Source organism: Vombatus ursinus, unplaced genomic scaffold (genome assembly GCF_900497805.2).
Source record: "Vombatus ursinus unplaced genomic scaffold, bare-nosed wombat genome assembly UNPS02014821.1, whole genome shotgun sequence".
Lineage (NCBI taxonomy): Eukaryota > Metazoa > Chordata > Mammalia > Diprotodontia > Vombatidae > Vombatus > Vombatus ursinus.
This window is the reverse complement of record NW_020954599.1, coordinates 28,006,557-28,023,536: the sequence shown is the minus strand read 5'-3', so window position 1 is coordinate 28,023,536 and position 16,980 is coordinate 28,006,557. Positions and strand designations below refer to the sequence as shown.

The 16,980-nt window shown below is 33.7% G+C and overlaps 1 pseudogene; it reads left to right on the top strand.

Annotated features, from left to right (window-relative positions):
* Positions 1-767: 767 nt before the first annotated feature.
* Positions 768-1,401, top strand: LOC114024313 (annotated as a pseudogene).
* Positions 1,402-16,980: the final 15,579 nt, after the last annotated feature.

The following is a 16,980-nucleotide window of genomic DNA, read 5'->3' as shown; positions in this document are numbered from 1 at the left end:
TTAATCTCTGTGTTGTGTTTTGGGTCAGTCACAATTTTGATTCTTCTGAGATCCTGATATTGCATGATTCAGTCATAGGCAACATCACCAAGAGAACACTGGTATTTAAAAGCTAAGCATTTAATAAATAGACATCTTAGAATTATTAAAAGTACTTTTTCTCTTCAATTCTAGGTTTAGTTCAGTTTCCATCTGTCTAAATATATGTATAGTTGAACAAAGTGAATAGGATGCTATTCCAGTTCCATGACATAATATGGGCACTATTCTTCATTGATTTTTTTTCCCCTTGTAGATTGATAGAGCATGGATTTCCTGTAGTATTTTATAACTCCATGCAATGAGGATGATTGAAATTTTTGCCATCTATAGGAGATTTCTTTTCCCTTTAGAATTTACACAAGAAATTCCCTGTACCAATTTCATGTGGTATTGATCATCATCAAATTATCCATCTCAGTGATTATATCATTCAAGAAATTTTTCATGATCTTTACATATGCATGACTGTTGGATAAGATATGAGAGATATTGTCAGCTCAGAAATATCTGATAGGCCACTGTGACTGGGAAAAAAGGCTACAGGACAATTGAATATACCTTCCCTGGTAGACTGGAGGCATATTGAGAGCTTTTAATGTCATTCTGATGAATCTGTCTTCTTATACTAGGAGTTATTGAAAATTTCTAAGTATAAAATCACATGGGTAGATATATACCTTAAGATAATTATTTTGGAGGTGGGCTGGGCGGCTGGGCCATCAGCTATGGCAGGTGTTTGGGCCAGGTGACTGTGGGCTGCGATGTGGCACTGGGAGCTGCTGCTCCTGCTCTGACTGGTTTCATCCAGGAAATCCCCGAGGAGACCATGGTTATCGAGAATGACTGCACCCAGGTATGGGATAAGCAGACAGAACCCTTTCTGCCTTCTACCTCAGGGCTAGAGATGCATGTGGAAGTGAAAGATCCAGATGGAAAGGTAGTGTTATCATGGCAGTATGATTCAGAAGGCCGATTCACCTTTACCTCCCATACCCCAGGTGACCACCAGATCTGCCTACACTCTAATTCTATTCGAATGACCATCTTTGTGGGTGGCAAACTAAGGGTACATCTGGATATACAGGTTGGCGAGCATACCAACAACTACCCTGAAATTGCTGCCAAGGATAAATTAACAGAACTACAACTCCGTGCCCGCCAGTTGCTTGATCAGGTGGAACAGATCCAAAAGGAACAGGACTACCAGCTGTAACAGGAGGAATGCTTCCGCATGACCAGGAGTGCGTCAACCAGAGAGTGCTGTGGTGGTCCATTACTCAGACTGACATCCTCATCCCCACTGACATCAGGCAGATGTGACACCTCAAAAGTTTCTTTGAGGCCAAAAAGCTGGTGTGAAGTCCTTTCCTGTATAACCTCTTTCTTTTCATCCCACTTACTTGGTATTTTCCTTCTATCACACCCTGGCTACTTGGATTTTGGATGAAAAAAATTGATAATGTTCCATGCTATATATATTGATCACCTATTCAATAAAAGTTCCATGGCAGCCACACCAATTAGGTTGAGATTAGTGGCCACTGGACTACATAGAAACTACCTCCATCTCTCCCAACGAAGGTCATAGTATACTGGTGAAAGCCTACACAAACCTCCTTATAAACTCTGGGGAAGAGCTTGAGCTAATCAGAACACAACCTTGATTTCATGGCCTGTCTTTTTCCTTGTCCAGTCATCTCCCCTAGCCCATTGATTAAGTAAATAAGCAAAGGCCACTCACCAATTCCCTTAATTTCTGATTTTCTTTTACCGTACCTATGTCGTGTATAACTGAAGTGCCATGAATAGGACATTCTAGCCTCACTACTGTCCAGTTAGTCCTGGCTTCACTGAGATGATCTGTGACTGCAAACAATTTAGCAGGTCTTGGATACCAAGGGAATGAGAATAAATGGAGGATAGCATTTCAGACAAGGAGAACAGGAGTGAGAAAAAAAGAAGAGTGAAAGGAAACAGACAGTTGTTATTTACAAGACGAGTAGAAGCGCCTGGCTATAATAGAGCAACTCTAGTTTGTAGCAATAAAAGATAAGTACAGGTAGATAGGTTGAGCCTAAAGTGTGTGTGTGTGTGTTTTGGAGGGGGGAGAAGCTTTGGAATGTTATGCTAAGGATTTTAGTTTCTATCCTTTAAAAAATGGAGTCATTAGATTTTTTCCTCTTTTGGAGTGGGATGGTATAGAAAGGTATTGCTTTAAGGAAATTAATCTCATAGAATGGATTAAAGCCTAAATGAAAATGAAGGGGAAATAGTAAGGAAAATATAATAGAGAAGTGAGTCAAAAGGATGGATTTGAGAGCTGGTTTGTAGAAATAAACAGTATTTGACTGAATAGGATATAGGGGTAGGGTTTGATTGAGGGAGGAGTTGGGAAAGATGACTGTATTATTCAACTAAATGACTGAGATGAAATAATAATGATAGATATGAAATTCATCAGGGCCAGCACTAATCAAAGCACTCAGATCACTATATCGTTTATACCCTGTCCTGGGACTTCTCTGTTATATTTGTACATTTCTACATGGAAAACCATCCTTTGTCTCTGCCTATTCAAATCTGACCCATCTTTAAAATCTCACTCACCATGAAAACTTCTCTCACTGTCCTCATCCTCATTGATCTCCTTCTTCTCTCAAATTAAAAAGTCTATAGTTTCTACCACCCAATTGTGTGTTTAATTGCATTCTGTCTTGTATTGTTTGCTAATTGTTTCATTTCTATTAATCATATCTTCCCAGATTTTTAGCTTCATTTAAATCCCCTCAGAGCTCAGCATTTCATGGAGAGAAGAGGCTCAATGAAAAAAGATAAAATTTGTTGATTGTCTGAAGGAAAAATGTGAATATATATATATATATATATATATATATATATATATATATACAGTTTCACTAGACTGTCAGCTTAATATACAAAGAAGGTATTAGGGAGGCAGATAGAGGCTGCATTTTAGAAATTTCAATTACTTTAGTCAGTACAAGAATCCACAAAGCTGGAAGTCTTGAATGGATCCATATAAGGTAGCTATAAAAAGGATACAAAGATAACTAGAAAAATGTTTTAAATATGTCCTGGGTGAATAGGAAAGCCAAAAGCAGAAGACTTCTCTAAGCAGAGTCACAACAGTGTTAAACATTTCACATAGTGTACAAAGGAAAACAAGTCAATACTGCCTTTGTCTTGTTCAGAGAATCATACAGAACTGTTCTCTGCTTTTCAAGTTTGCTCTTTTGCCCTAAGTACAGAATTGCAACAGAAATTGCTTTGTGCTCAGAGAAAACTCAACCTGTTAATTTCAATAACGGAAGTCATTGAAGGTCAAAAGGTAAATACCACCTGCTGGGGCATATTTTCACAGGTCAGATCTTTCCTCTATACTCAGCATTCATGCAGATCTATTCTATTGAGGAAGTCATAGCATTTATTTCATTTTCAAAGGGCCACCTCTTGATTAACATTCACTCAATATGTACTTTGTTAAGAGGAATGAGCTAGGGACACAGGGAAAGGAGGGGGTGCAAAATTGAAATAAAGTATGCAAATAATAATTTGTAATATTCAAGACTCATGTTTAGAAATATTAACCTTGATATTGACATTTAAACTACATGGAGATAAAGCAAAATTAATTAAAGAGAAAAAGGAGAAAGAAGCACACAGAAAAAAAAATAGACCTTTAAACAATATTGATGAGAATGGAATTTAGACCCCAAAAAGGTAAAACCCTGGGCTTCCCCACATGATCAAATCTCTGACATTTGCCTGAGGCTATAATCCCATCAATTGGCCTTTCATTGTGACTATGCCCAATCTCCCAATTCTGTTACCCTTAACCTAGCCTAGCCCTCCATTGTCTTACCTCCCTATAGCCCTGGCCATTTCACACTCTCAATCTTAGCTAGAATTCTTTTGGGCAGGATTCATGTGTTGTGATTTTGGGGTCCCAGCACCTCTAAATCCCTAAACCTCAACATTTTGGTGGCCTATATGGGGAAACTACCTAATCTCAAGTTCTTTTCCAGCCAAGACTGGAAAATATGTAAGCCTGCCCGAAAGAATTCAACCCAAGCCTTCTTTCAGCCAAAGACAAGGTTTATTAAAACATCCACCATATTGGCCATTCTCTTAAGGAATCTGAGCATCTGTGAACTATTGGGTAGATTTAAAGAATCTGAGCAGTGGCTAGATTATAAGAATCTGAGCACCTTTATAGAGACAAGATGGACTTTATATACAGAAAGACTGTGGGAGGGATCTAGGAGCGGTCAAGTAGTTTGGGGTAACTGGTGGAGGGGTCTAAGGAGCATCTGGGAGTGGCCAGTAAACTGGGGTGAACAGAAGGCCTGGGACCTGGACCAAGTGGCCAAGGGAGAATGGAGCCTAGCTAAGATTGAGGGTGGGAAGTGGTGGAGGGCCATAAGGAGGTAAGACAGTGGAGGGCTAGGCTAGGTTAAGAGTAACAGAGAATTGGGAGATTGGGTTTAGCCACAATGAAAGGCCAGTTGATAGGATTATAGCCTCAGGCAAACACCAGAGATTTGGCCATGTGGAAAAGTCTAGGGTTTTTCCTTTTTTGGGGTCTAGATCCCATCCTCATCAATGTGATTTTTAGACCAAGCAAAACTATTGCATCTAATGAGATTATGTAATTGAGAAGTAAGTTGAACCTCAGAAATAGCAAAAAGAAAAAGAATCTATAGTGGAGAAGAAGAAAATGTACATTTCAGTAATATAGAAATTTAGGAGATATTTCAAAAACTGGAAAAAAGGAAATCTTTGTAAATTATTTAAATCTCAAACTGTCAATGATATCAGATTTTGAATCTATTGTAAAATGGCAACCAATGAAGTAAAAAAAAAATGCATTTGCCAGAACTAGACTCTGACCTTGATTAATATAGTATCAGCCATGCTCCTCTAAGATATACTTATAAAATATTCAGTTAACATATGTATACATGATGTTTCTTAAACAAGAATTGATTTTCCAGAGAAGGTCAAATCCTTTCAAAGTATCCTCAATAGTTTCTTACTCTGATCCATGGAAATGCTTTTTAGTCAGGGAACAAGGCGGCCATGGGAGTGGAAATGTCTATTTAATCAATTACAGTTAAAAGAGAATTACCATCATGATCTATAGATTCCCTAAGAGTCAGAATAGTATAAAAGTATTCATCATTACAACTAACCTTAGTGATTTTTATGCATAATTTCTTTGACTTCTTAAATGGGATTTGAAGACCTTAATGCTTAAGGATAGCTATGGTAAGTATCAATATTAGTAACTTGGACTAGAAGACTGCAAGCTCCATTAGGGAAGGGATGATGCTTTAATTATCATTGTATTCTCAAAAGTTATCACTATAGTTAGCTTTTAGATATTCAAGAAATGCTTGCCAACTGAATTGGAGGGAAAAGACCATTTATATTCTTAAATGTAATTTCATTTAAAGTAAATCACTAGGGCTCACCCTTTGGCTGATTTCACGGTTCCTCACACACATACACCCATAAAAGTTACTATACAGTCAACAAGAATTTATTTAATGCTTACTATGTGACGTTTGAGGCTACTTCTGTTTGGATATTTTTTTTCCATCCACATCTGTATTACCCATTAATGATAAAATGTTTTACTCACAGTAATAAAAGAATGCTTTCACTTTTTGAATAGAGTGTTTTGTATTCTCCTTGGTAATGTGGTATAGATACTAGTTTAAATTCTATCAATTTTCACATGACTTTTACTGCATCTCACTTTACCAATCAATAAAAAGGGTAATAAGCCTACTAGGATGAGGAGAAAAATTATTATATTTACAAGACGTTTAACAAATGAAGATCATGGTTTACATTAGACATGATTAAATGACTACCAGTAACCACTTTTGGAAGTCAAGTAAATTAATTTTAAAGTAAACAATAGCCAAGTACCCAAAGTTATTGGTTTTCAATAGCCAAGTACCCAAAGTTATTGGTTTTCACTTATATGGTACTCTTTCCAAAACACTTTACATCATTTTTATCACCTTTTCCTCAAACTCGTTAATAAAGAGGAAAGAATATTAGGAAGCTGTTTAGATTGCATCACTAGATCCGAAGAGTGATGGCCACATTTCTTTCTCCATTACCACTGGCTTGCGCACAATGTTGAAATTTCCCCTGCTTAGCTGACAATATCTTAATTATTAGTAAATGCCTTTTTACCTTGTAACTTCTTGGAAGGAAGAAAGGCAAGGGAAAGGACAAAGCAACCTAACTCTCACCTACTCAGTTCTAGCTCAAATGATATCTCATGAGAAAGTGAGTAGCAACAAGTAATATGATTTCATTGAGGGAAGTTTCTATTTTTAATGCAATTGAACCATTTTGATTCAAAACTGGCTAGTTTACTAAATAGAGAAAACATCCTTTACCATCTGCCCTCATATTAGGCATAGAGTTTGATAACTTTTACCCACCCTTCTTCAAGAATAACAACCAAATTGAAACTTATCCTCTCTTCTTTAGGAAAAGTCTTTTTCCTGAGACTTATGTGTAGGAATATTTTTATCACTGCATCTCTAGTGTTACTATTAATAACTATATTCTTAATTTATGGAAGTTGCTTTTTGCTGGGATTGTATGTTTACATTGACCTAGAAATTTTCAGAAAAGTTCATATATTTTCTACACTTTATTAAATGCCCTTCCAGTAAAAGTGTTGCTATTTAATCAATGGTCTTTAATCGGCTAAGTATTCTTGGGATCCTTTGGCCCTGTACAGTAAGTAGATGTCAGTTTTACCCCCAATTCTCTTACTGGGGCAGTATTTTTAATATGATAAAGAAATGAGCAAGTTTTTAAAATGTCTAAATGATTTTAATAACACTTGAAGAAAACTGTAGAAATTGGAACTAAAAGAAATCTTGGAGACAATCTATACCAATCCTCTTACAAATGAAGAAAATAAGTGCTAAAATAGGGATGTTCTCAAGTCAACAACTGAGTGATCCTATGGATAGAATGATTGATATTCTTGATGTCTAGAAGGCCTGCACTCAAATCCTCCCTCTGATGCTTACTAGCAATGTGATCCTTGGTAAAACATTTTGGCTCACTCTCAACTTTCTCACCTGTAAAATGGTGATAATAGTATTACTCTGCAAAACTTAAAGTACTATATAAATGTTAACTATTTATTATCATTGTTACCTGACTTGCCCAAAATACCACAGGTAGCTTATCTCATTCCTATATAATTCTATTGTGGCCAACCAACATTGTTACTTTTTTTCACCTTCTGCAACTTTAAAGGAATACAAAATCACTATCCTAATCATCTTTCACTGGACATGAAATCGTATTCCATGTCAATCAAAATATTGATTGAGTCAGTTTTGTTTTACTTTCTTCTCTTTGAATTACCAACATTTGGCATGGTGGATGGCATAGAGTATATGTTTAATAAATGCTTTCAGAGCACCATTCATTCAAAATATCGTCTAATACGTAAAGACAAAATTGAAACTAGTAAGGCATTAGGAAATAGAGTTCACTCAAAATTGGCACTTTACTTTCTGCTTTGCAATTTCCAAAAATTAAAAAAAATACCATGATCTAACATTTCCATTTGAGAGACTTTTGTTTCAAAGCAAACAAAAAAAGGAACTATGATTTTTAAAGATTTTCATAGCAGTATTTTATATCTTATTAAACTGAAGTAACCTAATTTTCCAACAAGTGGGAGAGAGTTGAATAAGTTATGGTTCATTAGTGCAGTGGAATATTATAATCTAATAAAGTCCTACAAGTATCAATCAGGCAACAAACTTTTTTTTTGAAGTTCTTACTGTGCAGCCAGAAGTATGATAAGCACTTGAAATAGAAAGACAAAAGTGAAATAACATCCATCCTGAAGGTACTTTAAAAATGATTTTAAGAAAATAATCCTTTTTTTTGTCCCACATTGTTATTTAGGTGGTATAGAAAACTTTTCAAGAGGAAACTTTGTCTGCCAATAACAGTTGGTAACTGTGCTGCAACAGATTCATATTAGGAAATAATATGTCACACTAGGAAATAATGCAGCCCCTCCCCCCAAAAATCAGAAGATTGGAATACATAACAGTTGATGTCCAATATCAAATTTCTAATAATATATTACATTAAAACAATTTTTGTTACTTTTTCATTTAGAGTTAAGTATAGTTAAAGTTAACTCAATCACTAGTTATGTCAGGGAATGAAGATTGCTGTGTGAATAAAGTTTTTTTTTCAATTAACCAAATCCAATACTTTAAAAAAAAACATTCTTATGAAAATATTTTCTAAATGTTTTGAAGACTTTCATGATGTTAATATATACTGAACATGCATTATATGTGTATATATACACGTATGCATACATGTTTGTATACATATATACATACAGAAATATTTTCCTTCATGGCTCAAGATTATCATTACAATCATCAATATACTGAACTGTCTAAGACAAATTAAAGACAAATATAACTCTTCGGGTATAATTTCATATTGCTCTCCAAAATGGTGGCATCAGTTCATAGTTCCACCAACAGTTAATTAGTGTCCCAATTTTTCCATATCCCTTTCAACATTTGTCACTTTCCCCTTCAATCATTGTAGCCAATCTAATGGTATAAAATGATATCTCAGGGTTGTTTTAATTTACATTTTCTAATCAATAATTATTTAGGGCATTTATATGATTATAAATTATTTTGATTTCTTCACAGGAAAACTGTTTGTTTATATCCTTTGACCTTTTACCAATTGGGGAATGACTCATATTCTTATAGATTTAATAAAATTCTTTATTTACATTTATGTATCTACCTGAAAAATTGTCTATAACTTTCTCCCCAATTTTCTGCTTTCCTTCTAATCTTGGCTATATTTGTTTTATTTGTAGAAAATCTTTTTAATTTATTGCTATCAAAATTATTTTGTACCACAGATGGCTCTCTATATCTTCTTTATTCATAAATACTTCCCTTATCTATGGGTCTGATAGGTAATATGTTCCATGTTCTTCAGATTTTCCCATAATATCTCTCTTTACATGTAGGTCTTGTATCCATTCTAACCTTATTTGGTAAGTGGTGTAAGTTATTGGTCTATGCCCAATTTCTGCCACACTGCTTTCCAATTTTCCCAACAGCTTAAATCTTTACATTTGTAAAACACAAGGTTACTATAGTCATTTGGTGCTGCAAATTACCTACTAGGTATGTTTCCAAAGATTTTTAGGGAAAAAGTAAAAGAACCTATATGTTCTAAAGTATTTATAGAAGCTCTCTTTGTGGTGGCAAAGAACTGGAAATTGTGGGAATACCATCAATTGGGGAATGGCTGAACAAGTTGTGGTATAGGATCATGATGGAATACTTCTGTGCTATGAGAAATGATGACCTCAATTGCTTTAGAAAAACATGAAGAGACGTGAATGAAATAATGAACAGTACCAAGAGAACACTGTATACAGTCATGGTAATATTGTTTTAAGAACAACTTTTAGGGACTAAGTCATTTTGAATATTATAAATACCCAAATGAACTATAAAGAATTTATGAAAGAAGATACTATCTTCATCCAGAGAAAGAACTTATAAATAGAAGTATGTATTGAATGATTTTACACATACATACACACACACAAACATATATGTCTATATGTGTGTGATGTGTGTGTGTTTGGTAACTATATTATGTATTTAAAAGGAATAGCCAGTTGTACATAATAGATTTGCAGTTTCATGTGCAATTATCTTTTATTCCTCTATTCTACTATGTTAAAGAAATGCTTGTTTCATTTCTTAAGTTCAGAATAAAAGATATTTAAACAGGAGTATAGGAATATTTGGTCCTAGAATCAGTCAATGGCCAAAGACTGTTCTGCATTTATAGTTAGGTATTTTTTAAATCTTCTCCTTTGAAACCATTTCTCATTATGTCAGTTTCTTGAAACCCTGCCATTCCTACCACTTATATTCTACAGTCTACTGTGATCTAAGATAAAAAAAATCATTTGTGTAAATTACAAGGGTGATGGTAGTAAGGATGATCAGAAAATTAAAAATCTAAGAATTTCAGGGACCTAAAAATTATACGATGGTGATGAACACCATCTTTAGATGGAATTTCCAGCTCTTTCTAAACCTATAAATCTATCAAAAGCAATATATAAATTTATATGTACAAATATAAGTATATATTGATATAGAGAGATACACATATGTATATATGTATATATGTGTATATATATATATAATTGAAATCTTAAATTAATTGCAAAGGTACAATTAAAACTCCAGATAAATCCTTGAAACATGAATTTGTAATGCAGTAGGTTTCTGTAATCTTCTCTAATGATATCCAGAATGTGTACTGGGAGAAGAGGCAAAAAATGAAATTATTTACACAGTGTTGTGGCCTGGGCAAGTTCGATGTGTTCAAAGAAGCCTTTTTTAGTGTTTCATCATGGTAGTAGTTGAAAGATCTGACCAGGAAGTTCAGGATAGACAGGATTAAATTTATGAAGATTTGGTGGAAAATAGAGGAGAGTGTAGGGTATAAACAACCTCACAAAGCCAAAAAGTAAATAAATGTAGAAAGAGTGAGTGATTTGAAGACATAGAAAGAAGAGAGGTTGTAAGTTTTGCTTTTAATGTCTTGAGTTTCATGAAAGAAGAATATATGTGTACATGTAGAAGCAAAATCTTAAGATATCATATAAGATTGAGATATAATTGATGTATCACCAAGATGTTTACACAAAGACATCAGTCCTACTGGCTTCAGTAATGTCTTTTATTTTCCCCCAGAAAATGAACGAAAAATAACATGAAAAGCCATCAGCCTTATTGGTTTCAATGATGTCTTTTAGTTTCTCCAGAAAATGAATGAAAAATACCATAAAATATTTCAAAAATCAGTACTAAGAAATTAGTGGACTTCCTGGGAATGATGAAATCTTCCATGACTTCAATTCAATTCAATACACATTTTTAAGAGCCTACTGCATGTTAGGAACTGTGTTAAGTGCTAGGGATACAAATAAGAAAAATACAAAACCAAAGACAATCACTGTCCTCAAAGAGCTTGCAGTGTAAAGGGGGAAGACAACACACACACACACACACACACAGACGAAGTTGGAAAAGGGGGAGAAGACATCAGTGGGTGCCCAGCATGGTGGACACCTTGTTCTATGGAGATAAAACCAAACAGAGCTGTAGATGGAAGTGGAGTGAGCTGAAAGCCCAAACCCTACCTTCTATAAAGAAAATCTCTGGTAGGATTTTATTGTTCCATCCTCCAGCCTTGCAACCAAAGGGAAGAGAGGCTGAGGAGGTAGAATGGTTTTGAGGTTCAATGACTGAGTTAAAAGCATGGTGATAAAATAAGAGTTTATCCTGTAAGAGATATCTTGTTCCATAGAGTTGAAACCAAACAGCTAAGAATGTAAAGGAAAGACCAGAAAAAATCACATTAAAAATCTTTTTTTTTTTTACTATTTATGTTTAATCTTTTCACTGGTCATGAAGATTTCTTTTTGACAGGTGAAGTAATCAAAGGATAGGTTGAGTAAGTTTTCTGTTCCAAAGTAACCCAAACTTTCCTCATAATGAAAAACTACTATGTCCCAAAGTAGTTGTTCAACATCCCCATGCCACTGAGTGACATTGTCTTCGAGATGTAAGCTTTTTAAGGTAGCAGATTTCTATTATGATATTAGATTTTCAATATGGCTCTAACCAAAGTAGTTTTTAGAATATAGGATAATGTAATTATTCTGTAACTGTAGCCAGCTTGTAAGGGGAATTCGACAAAATGAACTGTATTGCCCTTCTGGTGCACTATGACTTTATTTTATTGTACCTATGTTTGTTTAAACTAAACAAACAAACAAACAAAGACAAATCCTCACAGTCTAAGAAAAGACTTGCTTTATTTCTAGCCATGAAAAGCTGGTAGGAAGATCATCTTAGTAGGGAAACACAGACAGGAGCTGTTAGTTTTTTAGTTTTAGTGACTTAAGGCTTGTTACTCATACTACAAATGAAAACTTTGTGAAAAGTATTGCCACATTTTCATACAAAAACATCTACAACTTATGGGGCTTGACATTTCAACATTTTTTTAAATTTGACCTTGTTTAAATATGTAGAATTTAATTAGTTGTGAATGTAATAGATTAACTCTTGGGAAAACATTTTGTGAAGCACTTGAACTTTTGGAGGGAGGAAATATCTGAGTAAACACAAATTTGGTTTTCATTCTTAGAAATATACAAAATCACCATGCCCAAGTTCATAAAATAGTGGTGTTGAAACTAAAATGATTTGGCTATCTTTACAAAGTCATCATACTAGTATCCAGAATTGTTTTCTTTTACCTAAGTATTCACAAGATGCAGTGACTTCTCTGACTAACACTTTCTTGCTAAAATCAGTGATTTGGTAGTTTTTGGTAAGTAGAGACATCAATATGATTTTACAAATTAGATAAAAATTAAAAAGATTTTAGGCTTAGTGTCCATTTGTTCCTACGCTTGGTGAGGATGGGTAAAAGAGCTTGATTAATTTGGATTATTTTTTGTCTTTTTGTTGTTGTTCAGTTGCAGTTTTCTCAGATTGTTCCTTTCCTGCCATGTAGACTATGTCTAGAATGCTGAAGAGCAATTAGTCTGTTACTTAGAGACTTGAGTTGTCTAGGTCATGGTTGCAAGTGTGAGATCCGGGATTTGAACCTGGATCTGTGTGATTCTATGGCAAGCTATCTATTCACAATACCATATATGTTGCTTAAGGGTTGAAGTAATGTTTGCCATTAGTGCTGAATTTCTATTTTCTTGTTGCACTGGGCAAAATGGACAGCATGCATAAGTAGAGTTAATTGATAATCCAAGAAGTTGTTCCAGATTAGCACCATATAACAATGACTCTTCTTTTATACCTCAACATTAGTGCCCTGTTGTAATGTTATATCCATAAACCTTGTTGTATGTATCTGACTAACTTTGTAGAGAATTACTTGTTTCTTCTGCTAAATTTAAAGCATTGAATATTATTGAAAAATGCAAAGTACCACAGTCTGTAGTCCCCCAGAGAGCATGGAATGACAATAGAGGGAAAAAAGAAACAACAGATAAAAAAGTGAAATGCATAAAAGATATCTGTACTTACAATAGACATTGCAGAATTTTCAAACAGAATTAAGTGATTAGAAAAAAACCAATTCATGTTGAAAAGTCCATTTGAAAAAATGAGTGACAGATATGTAAAAGAAAAATTCTGAAGTGGAGGAAAATTTACCAGAAGGGAAACAAAAGGAACACACACACACACACACACACACACACACACACACAATTTATATACAATCCAACTTGATTGACATTCAAAACAAGATACTCAGAGATAACTGAGAATTATAGATGTCTCAGAACAACATGACAAACAAGTAAAATTTTGAGAAGTATAATCAGGAAAAAATAAAACTACCTAGAATATGGAAAAAATACCAAAGTAAAACTGCCATTTGACAAAATATTCCAAGTCATTAATAAGACATGTTCAAATCAAAACATCTTTGACATTTCTTCTGATACACAGAAATCATCTAAAGATGAAAAAAAAATATTTTGAATAGTCAGTTTTAGAGAGGAAATGAAAAGATGGGCATAGTAGTTAGTTATGCTATGAATTGGTCCCACAACTCTGGAAAATAATTTGGAATTGACCCTCCTTCCCCCAAAACAAAAAAGTTGAATAAAAAATCCATAATACTATGACAGACATTCTTCAGTTAGGAATATGCCTTTAGTCATCAAAGTCAGAGCCTGTGTATACCAAAATATCTATAGCAGCAGTTATATTGTAATATCATAGAACTATAAGCAAAGTAGATGGTCATGTATTATAGTATGGCTAAACGAACTCTGGCACATGAATGTAAATGGATATCATTATGGAACAATAAATAGTGTGAATACAGATAAGCATGGGAAAACTTACATGCACTGAAAAAAGTGAAGTAAGCAAAACCAGGAAAACAATATACACAATGCCTATAAAAAATAAATGAATAGCAACAATGAAAACATTGAAAATGAATGCTATGAAATTATAATAATCAAGCTTGGCCCCAAAGGAGCAATATAAAAAGGTACTCCCTTCCATTCCTTGTAGAGATGAAAGACTGTGAGTGTGGAATACCACATAAAATATGAGACTTTTTCAACATGAAAGTTAATTTGCCTGAGCAGCTTCCTCCAACCACTGCCTCTTAATTATTTGTTATGAACAATGTTATAAAACATTGTTATAAACAATGTTATAAAAGTGATTTTCTGGGACAGAAGAAATTAGGAAATTTCATTGATATAAAAAGAAAACAAAACATGGTTTAAACTGAATTTACCCAAAGAACTCAATTCTTCATATTCAAATGACATAATTATTTAATTTTTATGTGATCATGCTATGTCTTCCTAATTACATTGTAACCTGAAAGGCCAAGTCCTCTATTGCTCTTGTAACTAGTATGGCCTAGTCACCCAGACTACATAATACCCCCACATACACATTAAAACTAGTACAGGCAAAAATAGGCACACCATTCATATATCTGTTTTTACTCTTCTTATATGCCCATTCAGCAGAAGTATTCTGAAATTTGTTGCTTCAGTTTTAAATTTGCTATTATGTTCTCCTTAAGAATCCTTAGAAGAATTGTGGATGTCTTTGATTAGAGTAATTAGGGTAAAATAATTATGTATCTTGTTGGTCTTCTTAATCCAGACAAATGGCTGCCACATATAAAATAAACTAGAATTTTCTTCTATCTTCCTGATTTATACTTACATTGTTCATTTAAAATGAATACAATTATTCTGGAAAAAATAATAAAAATAAAAGAAGAAAAAATAAAATCTTTTTAGTAATTGAACAATTTTTTCCCCTTGACCATAATTGAATAAGAAGAGTCCTTGAGTACTTTTGAGTATAACAGTACCTTGTGGTAACATCACTTTGACATTTAAGTCCAATTTCTTTGACTAAAGGTAAACTAATTTACATTCCATTAGGTTACTTACACCATAAAAATAACTTTTTTTTCTAGGGGAAACTTTAGCCATTAAGAATTTGTCAGAAGTTTCAATCTACTACTTGAACCAATGTTACAAGGTTTTTAAAACTTATCTCTAAAACATTTGCCTACTGTATCTAGAATTCATCTCTATGCCTTCAGGAAAAGAAAACAAAAGACTTCCATTTTGATATTTCCTTCCCTCCTTCATAACCATATTTGAAAAATACAGAATTTTAGACCTAGAAGGATCTTAGAGATTACCTTATCCAAAACTCTCATTTTATTGATGAGGAAATGAAATTTCAGAAATGTGAAATGATAGATTTGAATTTGCACAGGTACTTAATTATTAGTAGAACTGGGAATAAGATCTAGACCATCCAATCTTTCCACTAAATCAAGCTTTATTCTTCACTCCATTGATAAAAGAAGGGCTTAAGGATAAGGTAAGAATGATGTTAAAAATGATATGGGATAACTATAGTATAGTGGAAAGGAAAATATGTGTTAGAGGGCCTTATTTGGAATCACAGCTTTCTTACTCCTGTTTGATCATGGTGAATTCATTTAATCTTAGTTTCCTCATATGCAAAGTGCAGGGTTAAACTAAATTACCTCTAGGATCTCTTTAATACTCTAAATGTACAATTTGATGACAATTTATGTTTATAGGAATTTCTCTCAAACAATTCATAAGCATGATTTTTTTTCTTTCAGTTTTTCATTCTTTCATCCATTTATCATTCATTCAACCTTAATTTTCTGCTTTGTACTAGGACCTGGAAAATATATAAAGTTTCAGAATATAAGTCCCTAATCCCATGAAACTTAAATGTTAGTAGAAGAGCAATATAGAGCATAAAAATGATGACAAAACAATTGTCGATAAATTTATAATAATCATGGATCTTAAAAATCCATGAACTCTGAAAGCAAGGTTCTCTTTAACATAGGCAAATGGCATTATTAATAATGCAGACTTTATTTACTCTCTGGCATGGAACCATTAAAGCCATACTCTTTGTTTTTTTTGTGTCCAAGACCTTGGGCTACTCACAATATGACCCAATATACAATATTCCTCAAGGTAACATAGAGCATAGTATGGTATAGCACCATGAGCACTGGATGAAGAATGGGGATCTTGTCTTGGTTGTTGCCATAGTGTATGTCACTAAATATCTCTATTCCTTCTACCTCCATCTGTAAATTAAAGGGCATGGATTTAGAGGGTTAATAATGTTCCTTCCAGCTACATATCTAGGATTATGGGAAAAATCAGATTTAATATTGAAAAGTACTAAAAATAGAAGAAAGAATATTTGTTAAGTAGTACTGTTAAAAAAATGAACTGGTAGGTAGGAACAAAACTGCTAATTTCAAGATCCTGGAAATACCAAGATGAAGTAGTAGTAGTAGTAGTAGTAGTAGTAGTAGTAGTAGTAGTGTTAGTAGTAGTGCCAAACACTGTGCTAAGCACTTTACAAATAGTATGTCATTTGATTCTTATAACATTCCTAGGAAGTAGGTGCTATTATTATCCCCATTATGTAGTTGGAGAAACTGAACAAACAGGGATTAAGTGATTTGCCTAAGGTGATACAGTTTCTGAGGCTATATTACTCAAGCCTTTTTGACTACAGGCCTATTACTCTACTGGGTTACCTAACTAGTAGATGGCAACTATCTGTTTGGGAAATACATTTCTTTTTAACTTGGATAGGTGATATCTTCCAAGAGAAATAAGAATTAATTTTACAATGGAAGTTCATGGGTAAATAGAATTTACTTGATGCCTAATTTTTTAAACTTTTT